The sequence below is a fragment of the Varroa destructor genome, unplaced genomic scaffold (genome assembly GCF_002443255.2).
Source record: "Varroa destructor unplaced genomic scaffold, Vdes_3.0 BEIS01000003.1, whole genome shotgun sequence".
In the NCBI taxonomy this organism is placed as follows: domain Eukaryota; kingdom Metazoa; phylum Arthropoda; class Arachnida; order Mesostigmata; family Varroidae; genus Varroa; species Varroa destructor.
Window position 1 is genome coordinate 18924849 of NW_019211456.1, and position 24691 is coordinate 18949539.

The 24691-nt window shown below is 41.5% G+C and overlaps 1 long non-coding RNA gene across 4 annotated transcripts; it reads right to left on the reverse strand.

Moving 5' to 3' along the window:
- Window positions 1-2554: 2554 nt before the first annotated feature.
- On the reverse strand, window positions 2555-24470 carry LOC147756626 (uncharacterized). Of its 4 annotated transcripts, none has more exons than XR_015323131.1 (4): window positions 20849-24463; window positions 19889-20724; window positions 18553-19809; window positions 2555-8255 (listed from the first exon to the last, which is right to left on the reverse strand). It is a non-coding gene; the product is annotated as an uncharacterized LOC147756626 (long non-coding RNA). The 4 variants fall into 4 exon arrangements; XR_015323134.1 differs by having other exon boundaries at window positions 17358-19809; XR_015323132.1 differs by lacking the exon at window positions 2555-8255 and having other exon boundaries at window positions 16912-19809; window positions 19889-20727; window positions 20849-24470.
- Between the last annotated feature and the right edge of the window lie 221 nt (window positions 24471-24691).

A 24691-nucleotide genomic window follows, 5' to 3' on the forward strand; every position in this document is an offset into this window, starting at 1 on the left:
TATTTATTATTATTATTATTATTCATGTGTTGAAACAACTATTTATCTTAGAATATCAGAGAACTGGCAGAAAAGCGTTTTTTTCTAATTTCGAGGCATAACTAAATAAGCCAGCCATCAAGATATCGTACACCTTGCTGTTCAAAGCTCCACTCTGCGAGACTTTTTTTTATCCGAAATGTTGGATGGTTTACTGAACGTCCTTACGATTAACTTTTGATTACATATAGTAGCCAAATTCGCTTTTTCGTTCCACTTAGGGGACGGAAGTGCAAGCGACCATGTTCAACTAAACCTATAGGATAGGGCCGCGTAACCCTACTTAGGTTATCGCGAAAAAAGCCTGATCGAGAAACTACTTGCTGATGCGATCACGGCTCGCTTGGACAGCTTGTCGATTTCCGGAAGAACCACTGCCTTTTATAAAATGAGATTGTGACTGTCTATGTAGTTTTGCTAAAAAAGATCGAGGATCACGTGTGCCGCGACGAGTTAAATCGTGAAACGCCGATCCATAAATCCTGTTTGTGTATTTACTGAAGTTCTCACAACTTCCTGCCACATCTCGCATTGAACTCATCGCTCTTTGCTGAAGAACCGTTACGGAAATCCAACTTCTCAGGAATTTCGGCGCATGAGGGTAACCCGCAGCAAAGAGGGTGACAAACATCGACATACACTTTTTCAAAACATACATCTTATGATATAAGACTGAATATGCTACTATGCTTCGCATCCGTTTACATTACACGTAGTAAGTTTTGACTAGTGTATATATGTTTTGAAGAACCTAAACTGAGACCTTTTATGCGAATTTACATGCAGTGAAAGTACCTCTTAGAACCGATGTCTGTTTCTCGTTAATACTTGACAGAAACATGAATATTCGTTTTAACATTTTTCAAGAAATATACAAACAATATACATATATATATATATATATATAGAACTACTGCATTCCTCTTTGAATATTTGGCGTCATCAAAGCCAATAAAATAGGCATTTTCATCTGGTTCATTCCTTGAATACGCTGAAGATACGTGGCACCTGGGTAAGGTTTTTAGCGTCGTCTTTTCTTATCTTCATCCAGATTAAACAGGAATCTTCAAACAAGCGACGGCAGCGGCAGCGGCAGCAGCAGCCGCTGCGATGAGCGAACAGAGCTATTTAATTTTTCATTCCGCTAGGTTAATCAGACATGAAGGCGTTTACTCGCGTCTGCGAACGTCCGAAAATTTTACGCCTCTTTTGCGTCGGGCGCACGTCGCGGTTCAGGCTCTCGGCTTCTTATACTGGCTTGTTTTTTTTTATATTAAATGTTTATAGATGTTGGCAAGAAGCTTGTCTGTCTGTTGTTAGTTCGTTGTTGACTTAAATCTACAGTGAAGTGAGCGCGGTCAGTTGCCAGATCTCGTTGACTTTGTGGTGGGTGCTAGCGGTCGGGAAATGGCATCATGGGAAACTCTGTACGCAGCTATTTTAACGTTACGGACGTTATGACTAGTGCCAGTGCAGCAGTAACAAGGGTAACAATCATTGTCACCATTATTATTACCTTCTTCTGTGCAGCCAAGCATTTCCCGAAGAAACACCCAAAGTAGCCGACCACATAACAGAAGGCACAATACCTATCTTACATATCCTCAGTCGTCGTAAAATGGAACCCGTTGACAAGGTTGGCGTGATACTAGCGTTGCAAAGCTCGGCCTAATTGTGCTGAATACCGCAACATGAACAATAGAAGAAGTTGGCCTGCGGCTATTCCACTCTTCGAGATTCGGAAACGTGAAATCACGATAGTGAAGCCCAGTCGCGTCGGGCAGCTCTGCGGCCGCTATATAGCCAGGTTTGGCTCAATTAGCCATGTTGGGTATTTGAGATGGCGCTGACAAGCGTAAGCGCCGCCGCAGAAAGGTGCCGGAACGAGCCGAAGAAAGGCGAACGCGAGTCGACACAAGGGGATGGCATCAGCTGCTGTTACTAACGGCGGCGGGTAGAGGAGAACGTCAGAAAAGCGTGTAGAGCAGGCGCAAAAGCTACAAGAGAAACGGTGCAGCAACAGAAAACAACGGCGACGAGAACGGTGTCGCCGCTGACGACGACAGCATCAAGAATGGAAATGACTAAATCGACAAATGCTACATTTGTCTATTGAAAACAAGAAAAGGTACACGAATGCTGCGGGTCGATACTGTGGGATGAAGCTATGCGGATATTTGGTACGCAGTTCGGATGACCGTTATTATGGCAACTTGTAGAAAGGTGTATATGTATGACACAGTGTGATACAACGAACTGCAGTGGACACCGGGCGTGTGAAAAGTTTGCGACCATCTATACGGTCACAGTATGTGGAGAGCCAAAGCTTGTGTTAAAATATTTTCTAATACTTAATGAGCCAACTTATATTTATCTCAACATTGAATCTCACTAGATATAAACGAATGTTACCCCTTATTTTAAGTCTCACCTAAGTCGCCAGGTAGTATACCCAGCTAATGAAGAATAAATCCTAATACTTGTGATTTACTAACAAGTTTAAGTTTGCGCGACCTTTAGAATAGTATCTGACCATAATATGTCACTTTGTTAAAATAGAATAGGTACACCGAAGAAAAATGTATATACATACATATAGCGTCGGCTAAGCCTCGTCCTACCGCACCGTCCTACCGTCCATCCGCCGCATGCGTCTTGTCTCTACCCTTCATATACTTTAGACGTGAACAATGCGAAGCAAAAATTCGTGAGCGTATACATTAGATACACGTAGCAAGAAATAAATGACAAAAAACGCTGAGATGCAAATATTATTATTAACTATAATATTTATTTTTCCGGTTTGCATCATTAACTATATATAAATAGTACGTTATAATGTAATAAATGGTATGGTAGGTTCGTGTAGCAGGTGTATGTTCAGCGGCTCCACATGGCCGACCCTGCCGCAGCCATTTGATATCATAGGAGTTATCGGAGAACCTCGGAACAGGACCATTACGCGGTGCAGAAATGGAAAGTATGCCTTTTGTTCCTGACTACCATTGGCTGTCACTATTCAGTCCGTGCAGTGGCCAGTCATGCTGTCCTATTCGGGACACCTTTTCCAGTTTTGGTGGTCTGCTGTTTAAAGCGCGCAATAACATCGCCTCACACATAAACAGAAACATATATACTAACCGATACAATCACGCACACTCTTACGCTTTACGATACTACTGCTGTTGCTTTCGCTGCTCCTGCTGCTTTGCGTGTGGCCGTCGAATAAGACTGCTATGGAAACTCGCTAATGCACGATCGTCTTATTTTCAGACGAAAGAAAAAAAATACCGAAATAACAATTTATAGCCACAACGCGTCATTATATAAGCAAATACAATAGTTTGTATGTTCATAATAACATGTTAAAAACAGTGCATGGCCTAAATGTGGAGGACACTTTGCAAATGGATTACAAACACAGATACAGTGAATTCATTATAGAATAATAAAATGAAGATTAATCTCGTAAAGAATGGATGCGGAAGCTGTTCTTCATTATATAACTAAACCAAGGATGTCGCTCATCGTAATTAGGACCACGGCAAGGCTAGTACAAGGATTGCCAATAATATACATCTTTCAACGACTTAAATGCAGAGTAACATTCATTACATAGATTGTTTTGCTTTTTGTAAACAGCCCTTTGGAATTATCATAGATGTTCGGTTAAGCCATTCATGTTACTACAATAAGCCTTGATCGTCTAAGACAATCTAACTAGCGTGCACACGCTCGTAGAAATAGTCACGTTTTTCTTTTACGAGCGTGCATTGCTAAATACTCCATAAATACGAAATCAATAGCTCCTAGATATATGTATGCGAAGTGCTACCTGTATATACAGTCCCGTCTTTACTAATCAGCCAGCTGGTCGCAGAATGGGGGCACAAGCAGCAGCTTTGTTCAAGGGCTTTTCAAGCTGTCTCCATCTTTGATCTCGATACTCACGAGCCTCGTTACTCAAAGTGCCCCTTCAACGCCCGTGCAACAAGAGCCCCAATAAGGTGGCATTTATGACTAGACTTGATGCGGCAGCGCTGAATGAAGAAACAACAAACAATTTAATATAGCAAAATTGGGGTCTGAGGCAAAGGACGATAGCGAGACAGTTATTCGAAATAACGTCGGACAAATAGCGCCCAACACGTGTGAGATATCAACTGAATATCGGAGCACGAGCAGCTTCCGTTCAAGTTGCCGCCACTTTCCCTTGTTACGCTATTATATCGGCGAGACGTACGACGAGTGCACAGAAAACGATTCTTGTGACGAGTAAACGGTACGGATGGTTCTTCTTTGTTTGGGTTTGCCAACGACAAGTGCTTTATACGTATGCGGGGACTCGTGGTCGCATGTTCTAATATGGAAATGCTATGAAAGAAAATATGGTGATTTAAATATGTGCCTATAACGTTCTGTAGTTCTCATCTTGTAATTGTAGTCGTAACGAAAAAATGTTAACTATACAAGAAAACGCAACGTAAGCGGCTGTGTTGTAGACGTATTATTACACAAACCGGTACAAGTCAATAACAGCTGAGCACACACGCGCGCGGCCATTGAAGCTGTAAATGGTCATGAAGACAACAACCAAAAACGACATGAAAAATTAGAAGGAATGCGTGTAAATTCGACCATTTTTTAAAATAACAAACACTAGTGTTTAAAGATGTGCTGACTGATTGCCATCCTGTTTGTTATTGTCCCGCTGTCTCCGCCGTGAATTGAGGCGTAGCATGCTAACGTGGAGTCGATACACAGACACCTCACTGAATGTATTTACGGCACACATTTTCACGTGCAATAAACCAAATAGTCTAATTCTATCAAAGATTCTTTCCAATTCCAACGTTTTGGCATAGGAAATGTCGACTAACAGACATAAAGGCATTGTAATTAAAGCGGCAGGTACTAGATGTCTTGTAGAAACGTCTGCTTATCAAAAGTAAAACGGGGTTTTGAGGAAACATTCTTAAAATGAACGCATGATGTACTAACTAACGAAGATGTTTTAAAGTCTTTAGCTAAAACAGGTGTTATCAAGCTAGTTTTAGTATTTGTGGGGTGGCTGGTGTATGGGCTTACCTCGGACTAGGTTCGCTTGGCAAGTAAAGTCAAACATACTCTGTATTGAGATTACGCCTTAAAGCCCGATTGATCAATGTGAGGGTGCTGTCATTTCCATCGAGCACCACCAGAAAGACAAAAAATTTTTGGTGCTAAGAAAAACAGCGGATGTTGAGGACCACCCCGTTGGTCCTCGGCAAAAGCGAACGAAGCTTAAAAATGGCGTGCATATTCCACTGTTCAATCCACTAGAACTTTTTCGTTCTCTACCTTTTATTTCATCTGGGACCCCTCTGTACGTTTTAAATTGCAAGTATGCACTGTGTGCATAAGATCGTGCCGTTCCACATGTCAGTAGGTAGTTGAACGTCTTCCCAAGGCCTACACTGTACATCATGGGCTTTCCTCTGTAGCCAGGGAATTGCATACGGATGACTGGCAAGAGATGAGATATTTATATATCCCATGGTAGCGACCCCAAAACAACGCTGTTTTTTCCCATGGCAGCCATTTTATTTGGGAGACTGGCCGGCGCTTATTTCGGATTGGCCCCCCTGTTTGAGATGACCCAACGGCAGCCGTTGGCTGTTTTCATAGGGAGCTACCGTTGGGGTCGAGGCTGGCTCATCTTCCACGTGGACGCCCGCCCCCTGCGCTTCCTGCACTCGGCAGGGAGTCGAAGCCGGAAGAATAGATGAAGTCGAAATTGCCATTGCAACAGAAAAAACTCAGATGTGAACCATTTGAAGAATCGTGTTCGGATATATTTCGCAATCCAAACCCTAGTAGATACGGGTATTTAGGGTCCAGAAATTTTGACCTAATGATTTAGTGATCAAAGGGACTGAACAGTAGGTGCAAAGACATAGAAAACATCTGTAAAGGGTATGTAGAGGTAGACGGTAGTACCTCTACGACGCAAGTTCAGTTTCGATCGCCGACTAAGGTTTCTGTCATCCCTTTCTATGTTCCTGTTTGAATCTGAGCCGATAGGGCTAAGAATGTCCTTAGCCGCGCGAACTGCTATTAGGCCGAAAGTCCCACTGATGCAAACTCGTCAAAAAACTGTTTTCACAAGCTAAAACGGCTTCTTTGATAGCGCACAATAAAGACGTTTGTCGCTGTTTATTAATATTTTATCAAAATGAAACTATAACACGTTAGATAATTTTGTACGCATAATTACTCGTTGACTAATAGATAATTTTCATGAATAATGGCTGAATCAACAGGCACTTTTGTATTGCCGTTGGAATCATATGACGTAAAGTCAAAATTCAAAATCATGTGAAGCTAACTTATGCTAACCAGCTGAACGAACTACATGGTACACAGATATTAAATAGAATGTATACTTGTATCCGTACTCTGGACAAAATGTTTAGAATATCCTGACTTCAAATCAACAAGGATACTACTCAGATAGCTAGCAAACTTTATCAAATCCGTACCGTCGGTGCGCGACCGTCATCGTCGCTACGGCCCACCGTTGAGCGTATTCTATACATATTTTATAAGTCTCAATAAATTTACATAGCAACGCACGATTTCAAGGACCTTCAAAATAAGAAATCTTAGTTCCTATTTTGTTGTTTGCTTTTATTACAATCGTGACTCGGAACCGAGGAACAGCAACGTCTGGAGCCTCTTTGTTCTGTCAGGGTTTAAGGTAGGACAACTGTCCTTCGTGGGTGAGTTAGCATGACTTATTTATTAGTTAACTATTTGACGAGTTCGTTTCGAGTTGGTGCTATAGCTGTCAACGGCGATTTCCCTGTGCAACTCAGAGAAACAGGATATGGTAGCTTGTGAACTATTACGCTACAACTAGGTCAATAGAATTTGTAGGGCCTTCAATTTCGCTCATTGAGTCTATCTCATTAAAGCTTCGACAAAACAGACACAAAAGCCATTTAGTGACTCGAGGAGTGAATCTACTACCGAAATGTTTGTCCTAGATTGTATCACACACAAATGTCTCTGTGCTATGGGGTAACGTTTAAGTTAGCATCCCATAAAAATAAAACTGCAGTGTGCAACATTTTCCTATTCACTTAATTCCTTTGAAATGCAAATCGAGGCTTTTTTTTTTGTAAACGGAGGGGTCTAGCTCGTCTCATAATTAATCATAGGTATCAGTATTACAGAGCAGTGTTTAATTTTGTAAGATTGTTGCAGAGAAAAGTTGCCAATGGTACGAATGCGAATTGTTTTGGCTTTTGAACTAACCGCTGACGAGCGCCCAGCCCATTGAATATTGTATTATTTGTACATTTGTACGCGTTTCAATCTAGATCTACTCGCAAAAATAAAAGATATATTTGACTAAATTGAATTACCGATAAGACTTAAGGGTCCAAAAAGTTAATTATTACGACTAGATCTGCATAGTTCCTAGCTAGGCATTTAATATAGAAAGCAGAACGTTATCTCGTGATTGAGGTGACACTGGCGATAACATGTTTGGGCGCATTTTGATAGGATGACTAATTACAAGCGCTTTCGTGCGTTTTAGGCGTTTATTGCGACCGACGTACTTTAGCGTACGTACTGTGATATAACATACGGCAAAGCCTAGTCCACTCGAGGTTAACGTTTGGAGAGGAAGCAAATAGGCTTCCTTATCCTTTCAGTTTCTATCGGGTAGAAACCATCGTACGTTTCTCAAAAATCGAACGATTTTATCATTGACACACGAAAGGCAAGTTTGTCCGCCCCGTCAACTTAAGTTGATTTCTTGTTGAGTTTTTTTAAAGCCTATATTATTCGCTCGAACTTGTGTTACGAACGTATACAGGTATAACGATGTTATGCCAGTTGCCTAACGTAATAACTGTTCATATAACTTTACATATATGGTTGCACCAAACACAAGTAACAAATCTTCATACGCCTATCGCTAGGGTGGCGTTGTTGGGTGATGTAAAGCTATCTGAATGCGATCTCATTTAGACCATACACGTACGAATTCGAATTTCAGCGCTAGTAGAAGCTTAACAAGGAATATGTTTATGATGCCATTTCGTAGGTGTCCTAGGGAAAGTCATCCAGGTTGAACAGGCAATAACCGACGCAAGGAAGTTTGGCATATATTGGGCCTGATACACCGCGACATGAGGCTCCACTTTGCGGGTTTCATCCGATGCCTGAAATAGATCCAGTTATACCATTAGATGTCTTGCAGATAACTCTTGTGGTAATCCCCGATCCAGCGTGATTCAATCTGCGCGAAGTGGAAGCTGAGAGTCAAGAACCTTTAGCATACTTTAACACTCCCTAGCTTGATTCTGATTGCTCATCGCAGACAATCGCGATCTGCGTTAAAATCTAACGCTGGAAATGTTCCGATCCAAAAATGCACACTTCGAATGTATTTATTTATAGAGTAATTTGTTTTTATTTCGTCCCTAGTAAATGCTGTTGATTAATCTCGAGATGAGTTAAATCGATCTATGCTCAAATACAAATGTTTCTATTTTAACAATCAACAGAGGCAGGCAGGCAGGCACGCCGCAGCTTCCGCATTATGTCCCTGTCGCCACGTTTCGCTCCAGATACAGATACTCTGTTTGGCTATGTGCATAATTTTAAGTAAGACTTAGCGGTTGATTACGCCTATCTTTCCCTGTCCTAGAAGGCATTTGTGGCGCAGCTGATTCTACGACGACCAGGCCACCCTTTGCCCAAACATCTGTTCCCTGAAACTCCATGACAATGGCTCTTGTCACTGAGTTGACTCAGAACAGCGATCCAATCCACGAAATACTGTCATGGTAATAGGTTAACAATAATAAAATTGAAGATCTGATTAATAACGTATAATAGGTTTTTCAGTTAGTTTTTTTTTTATATGTATACAACATATTTAACTTTTTATTTCTAATAAAGGGCATTAAATCGAAGCTATTTCCTTTCAGCGAGCGCATGCGAATCATAACGGCTCAATGATTGAACAAAGAACCAGCAAGAAGAACTAATAGATTTTCAGTTCAAGGTCAGCCAAGCAGGAACCCTACTTAACAACATTCATAATTCATAGTTGAATGAACCACTGCACCTCATAGGGCCTAGTTTACCTATAGATATTGAAAAAACGCGGAATTGAAAATGTTACCAGCTCATTGTAAGCTTAAGGTAAACGCGTTTAAATTGAATTGGGGCAATTGTCTTAACGAAAAATTTACCCACTTCGTACTCTGCAGAATTTGTGAGCGACTAACGGAAGGCAAGCTATTAGCTGCCCATAAAAAAGGAAAGCTTTAAAGGCATTGTCTTGGGGGATAGTTTCCCGCAATCTATGGTTTATAATTATTGTTACAAGGCGCTTTGTTATATAATTGGCAACGTTGGATTGTAAGTTGTACATTGAAGTCATGACATTTTAGTAGTTAGTACCTCTTGACAGCCCAGAGCTACTTACGTTTCTAGCACGGAAACCATGATGTTCTGTTTGAGTAAGACAACTGTTAGAAGGACAAGTTCCGGTTGTAGAATCAGCAGATGCTTCACGTAGCGCCACATCGAACGTATAACAGTATTAAACCGACTTTGCTTCTAACTGTCTATCGCTAGCTTTTCCTAGTTTTTTTTTTTTCGCTAGTTTTTTTTTGTCTTCCTGTATCAAAAGTATCACCTAAATGTACCCTGTCGACACGCCCTTCTAGTGATGTACATACCTCAAATAAATGATTACTAACAAACTTTTTTGAATTGGATACTTTTTCCATAGGCGATCGATATGTTGTTAACCCTTATGCGTCTCACACTCACAATCTTCAAGTCCTCTTGCCAGGATATTCATAATTTCGAAGTGCTGCGTTTGTTGTTGAGTAACAGAAAGAGGAACTAAGTGCATTTCAAGTATAACGTGTTGTATCCGTATTTAATTTATCCGTATTTATATATTATAGCGCCTATATGCGATGCTTACGTTCTCTAGCGCTGCTTTAATTTTCTGTAGTTTATACCTCATACTCTGCCTATTCAGTGAGGATATTGTTAGGGGTACGCTTCTTATTAGAATTCCAAGTATACAGTTATCCAATAGTGCTTACCTGTTCTAAGTTCCACTGAAGCAGTTTACTTATGCCTATTGTCATGAATTTAGTGCAATGCTATCGGCTTTTTTGCTGCTGTTCCAGTCAGTAAAGCGCAATTAACGGCTACACTTATCCAGTTTTTGTTTGATACAGAAAGTTCCACTGCCGTTGTGACCTTCCAATAGAAGTGAACCTTACGATTATAGAACCTTAACCCTCTTGCAGATTTAGATTACGTTAAGTCGTTCGTTTGCTGTCGCTCGCCTTCTCATTCGAAGGCTGGTGATTTTTTCGTTCATTCAACACTTTTTTTGCGGTGTTTTTTAGGAGTATAAACATTTGGAAGAGACAACCCTAATTGGCTGACCGCACTTAGTGCAATCAGGCCAATATAACCTTAATCAACATCTCGTTATTGCTCGCACCCGTTTGCCATTAAGACTCGAAATTACTGTTTATTTGCTTTTTTTTCCATCCACCAACTGTACATGTAACAATTGATATATATCGCTAGCTAACGATGCCGTGTTTCATATACACGTTGTAGATAAATGCGTCTTAGCTGCTAACAGACGACCGAAAATCCGTTAACCTTACCCTCATCTTGTTCTTCATTTACTACCAGTGTTATATCGAGAGGCGTAATCTTGTTTAAACTTTATTTCGCAGGCTCAGTTTTTCCATAGATTTTCCTATTTTTAGTAATACCACTACAACCAAAACCGAGTGACCAGCTGAAGAGGCCTTTGCGGTCCCGTCGACTCTCTTGCACAAACACTCTTCCACTTCATATTTCTAGTGTCGCACACTCTATAAATCCATGGTGTCCCACTGTTCCAGTGTCTTCTGGCCAGGGGATCTTCATGGATGGAACGAACCTTTTATGCGCCTCTTTCTGGCGCACCATAATTCCGACATTAATAACGGACGATTAGCGAGCTGCTTCGCGCTGGATAGAGTAGCAGAGGAAAATCAACGCAGGAAACGATCACCTTCGACCGCCCCCGGCCGACACGATACTACGAAAAGAAACCGTGCTTGGAGCAGACCCAACAAGACGTATGATATGTATATTCCATATCATTTTTTTGTGTCGTATGCAATCACGAAGCTGCCGTTTCTGGCTCTCTTTCACAGTTAGGGTAGTGGGCACTTTCCATGGGGTGTGCGGACCAGGAAAGGAGTCCAGCGGCGTTGTCTTATACTTTCCTCTCGGAGAAAACCGAGCTATCTTTACTGGTTTGTCGCACAAAAACTAGATTGGGTATTGACTAGGGGGTCGCTAAATATTCAACTATTCACCCCCGCAGTATAACAGTTGTGGAACCTTTGCAAATAGTCAGTAATCATTTTTTTTTTAACTGATTTTGCTTGCCTTGCTACCGGACATCGGACTGTCGACGAAACTGCTCGACATTACTTTCACACTAATAGAAGATTAGTTTTACGATGGGTTTCAAACCAGATCGAAACCAATTAGAGTTATTGACATTGCTAATGCTGACACCAAAAAACCTGTAGTATGAATTGTGTATGTAGCAGACGGAATCATTCAAACGTCAGATAAACATTCCTCCGCGCATTACATTTTTTTCTTTATGTTACAAAGTGTGCTGTATCGCTGACCAAACCAGTTTGAGCATCGTTCTATCGTAGAGTAAAATTCATGCCTTCTTCCTGCATTATAAACTATTTGACAGAACATATTTGTTCAAAACCTGTCTGGAAACATATATCAGTCGACAATTTTGGAGTCAATTCAGCCGAATAGTTTTGCCTCAGGCAGCTCGATCCAGCCTTCAGTCAGAGGCCTTATTATCCGTTTTCATGCTGTCCGTCCGAGCGGTCAGCGTGAGCGGATAACGGATCTGGATCGTTGAGTAAAATTGAGCAGCTGAAAAATTCAATGTTGAACTATTAAGCCTTCTCGACTGATCCTTGGCTTTTCTGCTAGACAAGTCTGAAGAGGCGGGGCAGCGGCAGCGGAATCTAGACTGTTGCAGTTCGCAGTCGAAAATCCTTCTTACGTAGTGTAAAGTTAACTGAGTCGTCCTTCAGGTTCTTGTCATTTCAGCTGCTTGGTCTGCAAATACAGAAAAGACCACGGGCATCTTTTGAGCCTTTATTGCGTTACCTGACATTCAACGTACAGCATTGTGCTGCAGCTGACAAAAATCAAGTTTTTTTTCCAGCAGGTAATGACGAGCTGATCTAGTCTCCTCTGAAGTTTTTTCACCAGCGTTTCTGCTGGTAACAGACGGAAGTGATCTTGTATACTCACAAGCCGAGGCCGTCAGAAACATCTCTCTCGCTCGTGTTTCCCTATTCATTGCTTTTATTGTTGATGTCAAATAAATGATAGAAACAGCGTCATCTTAAGGGACAATCGCAAAAGCTGTTTCGCGTCATAAGCGACCACATTGGCTCGGCCTCTAAGAATGCTCGTCCGTTCCAACACGATTGTAAACAATTAGTAACGATCAGACCTTTTAATGCTCAACAACGATCCCTCCCTATTTAAAGCTCCATTTTCGCAAAGACTCATTTGCAGCGACAGTGCGGCAGTCCCTGTTTGCGAGAGCGTGACACCGCTAGAGGTCGTAATAGTAATTGGACACTCAGGACGCGCCTACGCAGAAGGTCGATTTCTGTTTTTCGTCAGCAATGTCGAGCACTTGGTTCGGCAATATAAGTCTTCGCATATTAGTACTTCTGTCGTAGTCAATATGCGCCGAACTAAAACCCTAGATCAATATATTTCTAAATAAAGTTCACATATGTAGATACACGACTCTTATGCTTAGGATCGAACGAAAACCTATTTCAGTATTGCGCAAATAAGCGCTTACCTCTTGCATGGAATTGTAGACGTTGCCGCCTACAGGCGCGCGCTACTCTCAAAACCACGCCCTTTCGCATCCAGGTTGCGTTCACTTCTGTCCTGCGTATTCTGTCTTGTTTGTTATAAAAGCTGTCTACTGACTTGACAATCGTTGCGCCATACCATTCACGATTTTTGAATAGAGCTATTTAGTGGAACTTAGCAATGACTATTTGTCTCACACCATGAGTGTGTTATTTTGGTATGTCAGCAACGAAAGTCGATACTCTTGTCAAAGGCTTTAGAGTTCTTACTCTCTCATCATATTTAATACTGCTCCTGCTGCTGCTCACTTAAAGTTATTACGTATTAGGTGCAGTAGGTTATGACGTATGTAACGCAATGTTACAACAACAATCATAGAACGCCCAACCGATCAGATAGAAAAGTTTGTTGTTCCTGATCATGTCCGGCTGTAGTATGTCATCGCATATAGAGACAACATAATCAATCTAGTTCGAGCAGCGCCAACTCGTTGTATCCCTTTTGTGGGCCAGTCGGACGTCTGTTTGAACTTGCCACTTTCAGATTTTCCACGAGTGGGTGAGGCCTTATTTGGTGCTGGACACAGGATGACAGCAGTAGATAAAGGCTGCCTTACCGGGCACCTATGACTGAGTGGTTCCTTTTTAGGGATGGCGGGAAAGCATCAAATTCAATGATGGCCTCATTGATGCCTCATGCATCGGCCAGCTGTTTTTACGACGCCATAGGATGCTGCAGTTGGTGTTTTTCGTATTTGTTTGGCTGTCGTATTTGAATGAAATGAGAGCATATATAGACGTATTGTCATTCGTGGCACACGCATCGTTTTACTCTACGCCATCACGACAATTCGCTGATATCGAAGGTCAAACGGACAGCTGTGACAGCGATGGTGGCGACAACCCAACCCAAATCGGTCTCTCAACCGCTAATCGCCCCAGCCACGGACAATAGTTAACGCGAACTCAACGATCGCGTCGTCATTGGACCGAGGTGCGAGCTACATGTCACACTATAGACGGCATCAACGATAATATAACGACAGCTTTTCAAATCTCATCTCGTTCTGATCAACGAATAGATCAGTGTTCGATGAAGCTCGAACAGGGAAACAATACCTGTTAGCCGCAAAATGTCGCTTCGGCGAACCAACCGTGCTCGCAGATACCTATTCACAGCATATTAGCATCATTATCATCACATCACCGTGATCGTTAGATAAGCCTTACTTAACAAAGAACAAAGTTTTCAGGGAATAGGTAAAACAGCATGAGACATTATGATGTGGTCCGGCATTGTGGCGCGTATTAGGTTCGGAACATCTATTGCTGCGTACCACAGGCTAATGTCTGTTTACTAATGGAGACTTACGTGACCCAAAAATCGCTAGGTGCATGTTATACATACTGAATGAGCATCCAGTTTATGGGGCTCAGTTTGTTCTGTGGAGATTTATTACTGTCTATATAGTGAAAATTTCATGTTTAATAAAAGAGACAACATCGTTATCACGTGCACTAACATGAGTCAGCCACGTAGGCGTACACGCAGGTATATTTAGTAATTTTTTTTTTCACACACCTACAGCAGTAAACGTATACGTAATACCCTGTTTATATAAGCATGAATCTTAAATGTCACAACTAGAGCTGTAGTGTCATCTGTCGTAGCTTAACACAATACGTATCGTGCGTTGATAAGTATATAGGAAACAAACCGAAGCCATTGTTCGAACAATGCATACGCGAACAGATTTTCACGGTGAATGTGTGACCGTGAAGAAGTAGTAGGTATTTGCATAAGCATAAACTCCACATATATACACGAGGTAGCCAGCTGGCTTGGGGCATTGGCCCCAGCGACCATTTGCCATTGCCATTCTAACCCGGCAACAAAGGTAAAACACGACCGGATACGATTTAAATTGGTATCATCACAATCTCTCGTTATGTCAGTCTTTGTCCCTATCTAGGTCTATCGAGTTCGACGATTGGCAGTAAATAGGGCCCTACGGGCCATATCCACAGATAATGGCAGATTTTGTCATGTTAGATGGAAGCGCCACCGTAGCTTAGCATCAGCCAGTCAAAATAAAATTAATTCGCTATTCTTGTACGTTCGTGTACACGAGCGACAAAACAAATTATGACGAAAGGGCCATTTAGTATGCTCCTTTTTACACTCTAAATCTAACCTAAAGGCCTATTTAATGCGAACGAAGAAATATATGCGGTATCCTCGCGTTTTTCTCACCGATATAAATCAATGATTTTTCTGTGTCTTTCCAATATTGACATTCTTATGACTACAAATGCCATACACAAAATTCACCTGGCAAGGTCGCTATAATCTAAATGGTAATGGTAACGAGTCGAGCATAGGTATCAGCGTTTTACCTACACATATTGGGAACTCGCTACTAAACTGTCAAATCTAAATGAGTGAGTTTGCAAAATCACGTTAAAAACAGGTCTGAGTGTCGCCTGGTGCTAACGCAGAATTTTTAAAAATGAAGTTATTTCACTTTTATTAAAAATGAAGTTATAATTAGATCAACGTCATCTCTAAATACGCTTAAAAATACTTGGTGCCCTTAGATTTATGCTGTTTTCTCAGTCAATACTTATATGCTATGAGGGGCCGCTTCGCTTTTCGGATAACGAGGCCTAGCTAGAAGAACAATGTACCGGAATACCTATCATTATCCAGATAATACAACGGCTTACTTTTAGAGATTTCAAGTAACTCGATGTAAGTAGACTACGTCTAAGTGGCTAGCTGGTTTTATCTGCTCCAAAACCAAATACATTGTCCATAGTAATGTGTATATATATATACATAAATGGTCACACGATATGAAAGACGTAGCTAGGCTCAGGGTGAAAATGTTAGAGACCTCCAAAAAAGAGAATTTTTCTTTCTTTGGCAAAGGAAAAATAGAAGAGGTTTGATATTCCGGTAGAACTAACTCACTCACTGCTACCCAAAATGTCCGTATGCTGTATGTATCAGTACAGCGAACGTTTATTATTCTCAGACATTTTATTATAGGTCAGCTTCTGTGTTGTCTGTATATAATTTTTTGTATATACAATAATTTTGAAAAAATTGTAACCTATAAAGACCTTCTAATACACTTTAATATTTATATGTGCAGTAAATAAAGTTTTCACTACGTAATAATAGTGATAGTAATAATATCAATCATAAGTTGCCTAGACATTTCGATTGTTACGGGAACCACGGGTGCTAATCTGCTGCAGCAGGTCATCCGCTAATAAATTTGTAGGTCAAATATTAAGCGACTTTGACAATGTATCATCGGAAAAAAACAGTCGACGAAAAGAGATGCACGCCAACCTCCAGAAACGAAAAATCCCAATCTGTTCGAGATACAGAGAACAATGCTACCGATGAATGGCGGCAGCTTATGACTGCAACGGTCCTAAGCCGGCCTGCAGTCAACTTGCGCAGATCATTAACCAACAATAAAAATATTTTTTGTGCGATGCCTGTAGCTTTCTAACCGGTCGTACTCAGCATCACTACTAAATCTTTCAAGTTTTAGAGATACTCATTTCTAGGATGACCTGTGAGCGGACTGAACCGAAAAAACACTGCACCTTTTTCGCTCAAGGCTTACAAACAAGTACAAAGATATCCGACGTTCGGACTCGGTAGATGGGTTTGACCTATCACCAATTAGTGGCCGAACAAATAAGCCTAGCTGTAATGTAATGCAACTACCGTTTCGCTATGCTAAATCCGTCGGACAAAAAACAGAACTAAAAAAGTGCGGTGTCGATTACGATCTCATACGCGGTCGAAATTTCCACGAGCGGAGAAAATACAATATTCCAGTTAGCATATATTATACATCAAAAAAAATATACTATCTTTGCGTTTTACAGCGCCCACACTGGGCGTCGACGATATTAAGCTGATTATCATGTTTTATTATATACACACACACATACACATATGTACTGCAGCTAAGTTTCACGCAATTCTTTTTTGCCCAATTTTCGCGCCATTTGCAATATCCGAATCTATCAGCAACGTTCAAACCAGACGGAGAAAGGGGCGACGAATTCTTGACTGTTTTTTTGCTCCCCTTTCTTTAAGACAGACCTATAGGCAACCGTACCGACCGATAAACATGCAACCAACGAAGCCACGGTCCCTCGCCGTGAGAAGCGCTTCGATTTGGCATAAAACGGTTTCTCCTTTTTGATGACTACGTGAAAATATTGCCCGGCGTAAATACGATTATTTTCACCTTATGCCGATTCCCGCAAGCGGCCACTTGAATCTAGTCAATCATCCTTTAGCTTCTTACTCACATTCGCACGAGTCCAATAGCTGGCTTTATTCAATGCTAGTAGCAGTAGCAGAAACAAAAATATGCTACATGTTAAAGAAAAACAATAGAAAACGAAGAATACTGTTTTTACTGCGCGTAGAAGCTACGACATGAGCTACCTGTATGTCTATGGTAATTTCATAGCCTCGACGGTACCAGTAGTGAGACACATTGGACGCGTGAAACAATAAGAATTGCCCAGTTATAAATGTCCGCATTTTGGCTGGACTTACACCTTTATCGTAACGTGACGCGATGGAATCATAAACGAGCTATAGATATAGGACAGTAAAAAACTAAGCACCGACGTAGTATCAGTTTTAAACAGACTACCAGAGCTAAACACCACCATAGATTGGAGAGACTAACATGATTTAACTATATGTATTTTCTTACAAAGGATGTGTGTGTCACGAACTAAGTTGTACCTTTTTTGCGATTTTGATGGTATAAGACTTTTATACAGTTTGCTATTTGGAGCATTTTTCTGCTAGCGCTAGCTAGGTTAAGGGGAACCGCTGGCCTCTGCGCCACCAACGAGGTATTAACAAGTTGACCCCCGTTAGCGCATAGATACTCACTATTCTCAATTTATTGCGATATGTTATTATTATTATTTTATAGAGCAAGGGCAGGTTTTATGCACGTTTACCGTCGTGTGTGTCTTTGCCAGTCGTGAGTTTGCAAAGCGAGTCTTCTATACGAAGTACATGTAAAATAAGTAGGAAACATGTTTCATGTGTGCATTTTCTTCCTTAGCCGTCTCGGTCTGTTCTTTTACAAACAGACTAAGATATCAAATCGAACAAATATGCGTTCAACAGCGAAGCGATCCGAAATTGAAAGTGGGCTTTGTAAGATACTTTGACTTCTAGGCCGGCGGAAAAAATGTATACATGGTAGCTTGGACGTTCCGAGCAATATGCTATTCTCACTCGATTCCATTAACTTGCCGCCAAACGATTGCTGAGAACAAGATAGCCATAGCTATTTCGACTTCGACCCGCTTGCGATGATTGATTTACATAATTCTGTGTTGAAAATAAAGATTATTCAATGTATTCCTGATAGGTGCTAACCACTTACTAACGATCAGGCGTTACACAGTCCACAAAGAGCTTATACGATAGCCGGCATAATTCAGCCATATTCTGAGACTATCAAAATTAACTTACCCAACTGTAGTTAAGAGCAAAGGTGTATTCATCCACAAACCGCTTTGAGTGATCGAACAGTTCAGTCCTATGTGAAACTTGCTCTGAGTCAGCAAAATTGCCGTTGAAGTTTATCATGTGGCTCTTAGCTGTGTTCTCTCGGTGTTAACGCACTAGAATAGGACTGCAGGATTATCGGCCCTACATAATTATAGAATCACCTTAAAAATCCGCCTCCCACACGAGACCCCACATGAGTTGACGACATGCTCTGGTCACATTAATCTAAGCAGCTAGCTTCCCCCTAGGAAACCGTTGAGGGTCTGTGGACCGATAAAGGAAAATGCACAAGAATAGACTGCGTGAATGGATACGTGCCTTATGCATAAACAATTGACCCCGTGCAATTCCGAGGCGCTAACTGGTTCGTTTCGGAAATATAAATCGCCCCCTCGGACTCGGCCTTGGCCTAAATAATCGCTGCTGTTAATACTGCCACGTCAACAATTGCAATGAAAACTTGGTTCTAAAGGAATCGCAAGTACTGAATATTGAGCTAGCTAGTGACTACATTGAATGCGCTAAGAGTATGCTGTTCCTATCAGATATGATATGTGGGAGTTTATCTTAAAGTACATATTCATCTTCGTCTATTGCAGCTAAACATACAGGCATGTTTATTGAGTGGTATCACGTGTCTGTTAATAGATGGGGCCTTTGTATTATCTAATACATGCAATAGGAATCTAATGTGGTATTTAAAAGTGTGAATAAAATGAAGATGCCTCCATTAAGACTAGCATAAATCCTATAGAGCAACTATACGTCACGTTGTTGCCGTTGTTCCCTGAATATGATTGTCGCTATCCTGCATACGGCTGTTTGTTTTCATTCCATGGATGAGGCTTGTGTTTGGGAAAGAGAACATCAAACAGTAACCAGTCGATCCTCTTCCGAAATCAGTCGCAGCGAGTACTATTTCCTAGCTATTTGAGTCGCGTTAAACCTAAGAAAGTGTCTTAAATGTATTAAATAACTGTCTCGATAGCGAGACATGGTAGGCGACTCCTCATGACGACTGTCAGGCGAAGGCGAGTGACGGACCGGACAAATTGTGCCTACATGGACGATTCGATGCTGTCCGCTGTTGCTGCCGCCGCTTTTGCTGCTGCTGCCACTACTACTGTTGCTGTTGACAACGAACCGATGGAGGGTTTGAGAAAAGCTCTCCATTTTTTCCCCCTTCTTTTTTTTCGTGACAGCCGATGACGAGTGAATCTGGAAATGAACAAAATGGCAGAACGTAAATGATATAGTCCGATTGTTGGTGGCCAAACCCATTCATTCACTTACTCACCCATTCTTCTGATGATATTTTGGTGATTTTGACTGCTGAGGTCGGCCGGGGATTGCGTGCACTCGCACCGTTCAATAAATGCAACGAAGTCTGTTCATAGTGCGTTTTTACTGAGCCTATTGACGTTTGATATTTGATGATTTTTCATGTTTGGCTAGTAAATTTTTGCTAGGGGAAGACACGAAGCAACGTTACATCCGGTCCTTTATGGCTATGTTACAATGCTATAAAGTACAACTGAAGTTTGCTTCAACGGTGATCATAGGTAGACGCGAGCTGCTAGCGTGCTTTTTACTACTTCAGACCTTGTCTATTCCTTTTTTAGGCGAAAGAAATATTGTAAGGGTTGAATAGCCATGTGACGGGAATTGTGTTTACCTCTTTATCCCCGTATATTGTAAAAAAACATCTATATATACATCACGGAGCATTTACGTCATGAGACATGGATGAAGGGACGCACAGGGGGTCAAAGTGCTGCAAAAAAAACGCACACCTCGTACATTGCTGTTAAACACAAAATATAGCAATGAAGCTTTTTAAAAAATATATGATATATGGTGACTATTGTGAAGATGGGTGAAAGTGGTGCAGCGCAAAAGAGACTAGATGTCTCCTTCTAGCCTCTGGCGTTGCCGCCCGTCGTTTGAAAGCTGACGCGCATTAAGTGTGAGCAGGCCGTGGTAGTAGCTGGGCCGGCGAAATCGAAACAGCGACGAGCCCGAGTAGACTTGAAGTAACGGCATTCAATGGAACAGCCCAGATCTATACGCACTCACTTACGGGACAGAGGCTGACGGACAAAGAGGTCTTCATTCAAACCGTCATTCTCGCTTCTGCTAATGGCATTTATGGAAAGAAATCGAAAACAGAAAAGATCAGTAGCAGCAAAGAATCTAAAGGAAAGACAGCTTCTAGATAGTATGATATGGCAACTAGGGCAAGCTAGTAAACACTTACCCAGTTACCCATTTATCGGAATTGAGTGTCGCGTTCTGACCATGTAACTTTCCCTTTTTGCTTCTTTTGGGACGTCGATTGCCAAGCGATGATGCAGTGATTTCTCTCGTAGAAAATATAGAAACTCATTCGATAAAATATAGAAATTCAGATATTCTAGTAAGGCGAGCGTAGAGAATAGCACTGTTGGAGCAGAGCTGCTATCGTGCCCACATCAACCCCAAGGGGCGGGTTAAGTTTTTGCTATTTTAATGCAACGCAGTGTACTCTATCGGCGGATGCTGGAGAAGCGTTTATGGCTGTGGGCTTTAGGCCTTGGAGGACTTTCAAAATCGCGTTTAAGGTGGTGGGAAAACGATCTATAATTGATTTTAGCTCCTGGGATGAATTTTCAGGATTCGAGGGCATTTGCTTACTTCTCTAATTAGGTACATTTCTAGCCTTCCTGAATTAGCTAGGGTGATTAAGATTCAAGCACTTTACCACAAACGTATAACGATAATTATTGCTAGCAGCTACGAGGGCTTAAACTGCTTAAACTAGTAAATCTGAGCGCCGTCAAGATATCAGGAAATTTCGGCGACGTTTCCTCTAGTAAGTACAGTTTGTATTGTACGGTTAGATATATATATTGAATTTTGCTATACGAAAGCCCGCCGACCCGATACTATCGCCCTACAGAACTTTATCCGAACGATGCGCTTCAAGTTAATTTTGTGTGAATGTAACACATAGCTAGCCAGCTAGAACAGTGGAACATCGCTGACAGATACGATTCATAGTACGTGCACTAGTGAAAGAGAAATCACGAGTAAGAAGACGCGCGCGACTAGGCCGCCACATGTGGCAGCCATGTGAGGAAGGCCCGGCACTGCGGCGGAACGCCTCAGGATGCAGTGTTCACACTAAGTATTTGTCCTTTCCGCGTGTCTGTTCCTCTGCATGCAACGCGCATAAGCCTCATTTAGGCTTCGTCGAGCTTAGATTCCACTCAGGTAAAATTCGATCATGGACTAGACAATTCCCGTTGACTGAACCACGTCACTGCTTTATATATAGATGCAAGGCTACCTCAATTGTGTGCTGGGTAAAATACTTGGCATTTCTACTATTTAACTATGTCTTCTAGGCGTATACCGAGCTGCGAGCTTGCGGCTGGTCATGTTTCTGGATACTCGTCTCCCATGACGAATTTGTTGTTATATGGAGCAACAGATAGCGAAATTTTCAAATGGGTCGTAAATAGTTTATTCAGCGATAGATAGAATTGTTTAGCCTAACTTAATTTGCAAACTGTGATCTGCTTAGGTTTCATTTTGTCCATAGCCGAACGTCCGTAGCATCAGGCTGTTACTATTATTGAATTTTTTTTTTGATCGACGTTCTACCGTCACCTTAAAGTATTGTCAGCAGCTTTTCGATCCTCACAATGATGCCATCAGCATGCCTGTTAGGTTATGCGAAATAGTTCCACACATGCGCTGAGGACGAGAAAAGGCTTTATTGAGCCTTGAAGGAACGCTTCGGAAAAGTTCTGTTTGGTTGATTAGCTGGAAAATTGCTTCAGTATCGATTCGTTTTTTAGTAGAATTAGACTTAATACCCATTTAGGCTAGTCCAACGAACTATGCTTGCGTTTAAGTGATACGACTAGCATGGGTCGCCATGCGAAATACGGAAACAGTGCGTCGTATATCGTAATGATCTATTGCTTATAGTAGTAATATCGAGCGTGAAAATAAAAATAACAGCCAGTGTGTATTGTCTTCATCACGCTTCACTAAAAGTTATTAATAGCCCGATCAGTTCTCACCGTATTGGATTTACTGACCTCTCCGGCTAGTAGTCTTTATCGTATGTAGATTTGAAATCAACCCATCCTTATAATTCCGACATTACCAGAAGACCTATTGTATACGGTTAGCATCGATACGCAAAGTAGCCTTCAGCAAAAAAGGTCCATTTTGAACTTCGCCCATATCGACAGCACGTCTCCTCAGGTGCCGCCGACACGTATCATAAAAACGGCTAAAATCTGAGCAAAAGCCGACTTTTATTGGCGATTAGATAAAATTCTGTCTACTTAGTTATCAAGTGTCACACGTAGAAATATTTTATTGCATATATGACCTAAATCTCAAAGTGAACGTTGAAGAACAAGGTATTCCAGCACCGTGAACTTTCATTGGTATCGATCCTAGTTAAGTAGAGCAGATATATATATGTCGTCTATACGAATTTTTCTCAAATTGTCAATAATTTTCTTGGCTATTTCGTATTCGCCTTTGGCTGTATTTCACCACAAGCGGTTTTTTTATTCAGGCCTAAATCAAATTCAACTCAATGACACCTGCGGTGAACTTGTCACAGAATTAACCATAGCTAGCCAATGCAATAGCATATTAACATCAACTTAACACAGCCAATATAAAACACGTATCCAAGACGTACGATGCGGTTCTCGAGTTCGGGGCTTCAATCTCCCTAGCAAAACAATTTAATGAGGTAAAAATAAGACAACATCATTATCGTGACCCTAACAAAACGCCGGCGCTTGCAATATAACGACCAAATTAATGCATATATGATATACATAGTCTTCCATGAATTTCTGTAGAAGATTGTTCGGCCAGGAGGTACGTTATCGGTTACGGCATTAATTCCGTAAATAACCTAAATCGCGATTGATTTACTGGGAGGCGATTACATTATGAGAAAATCGAATTCTTCACTTTAGATAAAGTAACGTGCCCAATGTGATTTGCAGAGGGGAGATCCCCAAGTCAACAAGTATCGAAGTTAGGTGGTTATACACCTGCCTCAATGCGAGGATCACCCAGCCTTATAGTGACTAAAGGGTCTTAGCGCGATATAGTTGACAATCAAGTCCCAATCCTCAATGTACTAATCCTGTTAGCAACATCTGTGTCAGGCCCCATGACATCAACCGAGTTACCAAAGTTGATGGAAAAATTGCGTGGTACGGTAAGAGCTTTGGGCAAACGTTTATGAAACGGTACGTTGCGTAAGCCTATTCGACAACCCATTCAATATCTCACGAACAGTAATTATACCTTGTAATAGGTTCCATAACACTAACGGCTTATCCAAGTATAAATCCGTCCGTGATTTCGACGACAAGGCTCCATGCAATAATCTATAGCGTCATAATTGTCACAGGTTATCATTCACTAATCAAATTAACCCTTGGCCGAAGTTGTGACGGATAGCAGAAGCACTATGCGAAGTTACAGTAATGTTATCTCAAGATAATTGCCCTTCTAATAAATAATAGCAGAAGATTCGCTCCGGGCATTCTTCCCGCACTCGAAACTAAAAGCAGTTGCACTTTTCCAAAGGCTGCCTTCATCCCTAACGCTTCGCAGCACTTATCGACCATTATTCCACCGCTGACATACCACGCGCCGCACCGACTTCCGCTACTCGACACAGGGCCACCGGAAGTCTACTTCGCAGAATACGTTTACATTGTGACTGATTTGCTTATATATGAATTTCTGCCTTCCATTTCTATAGACAGGACGTCGCTCTTTGCAGCTTCCCGACGCTCACTATGACGCTTTGATAGAAAGACTTTGCTGACAACAATAATCCCCATGAACGCTTTTGAGGGGAACACAAGCAAGCAATTAAACTTTTTACTAGCTTCGTTAGAGCCCGCACCGAATATCTGTAACAGTTGCAGGAAGCGCGACGATGAGCAGCTAGGAGCTTTTGTCCGCGTGGGCATTGGCTATAGCAAAATGGGCAGAGATTCGGACTAATACAAGCGATGCATTTGTTACTTCTAGCGTGCAACGCGTCCATTAACCCGTACCGTGC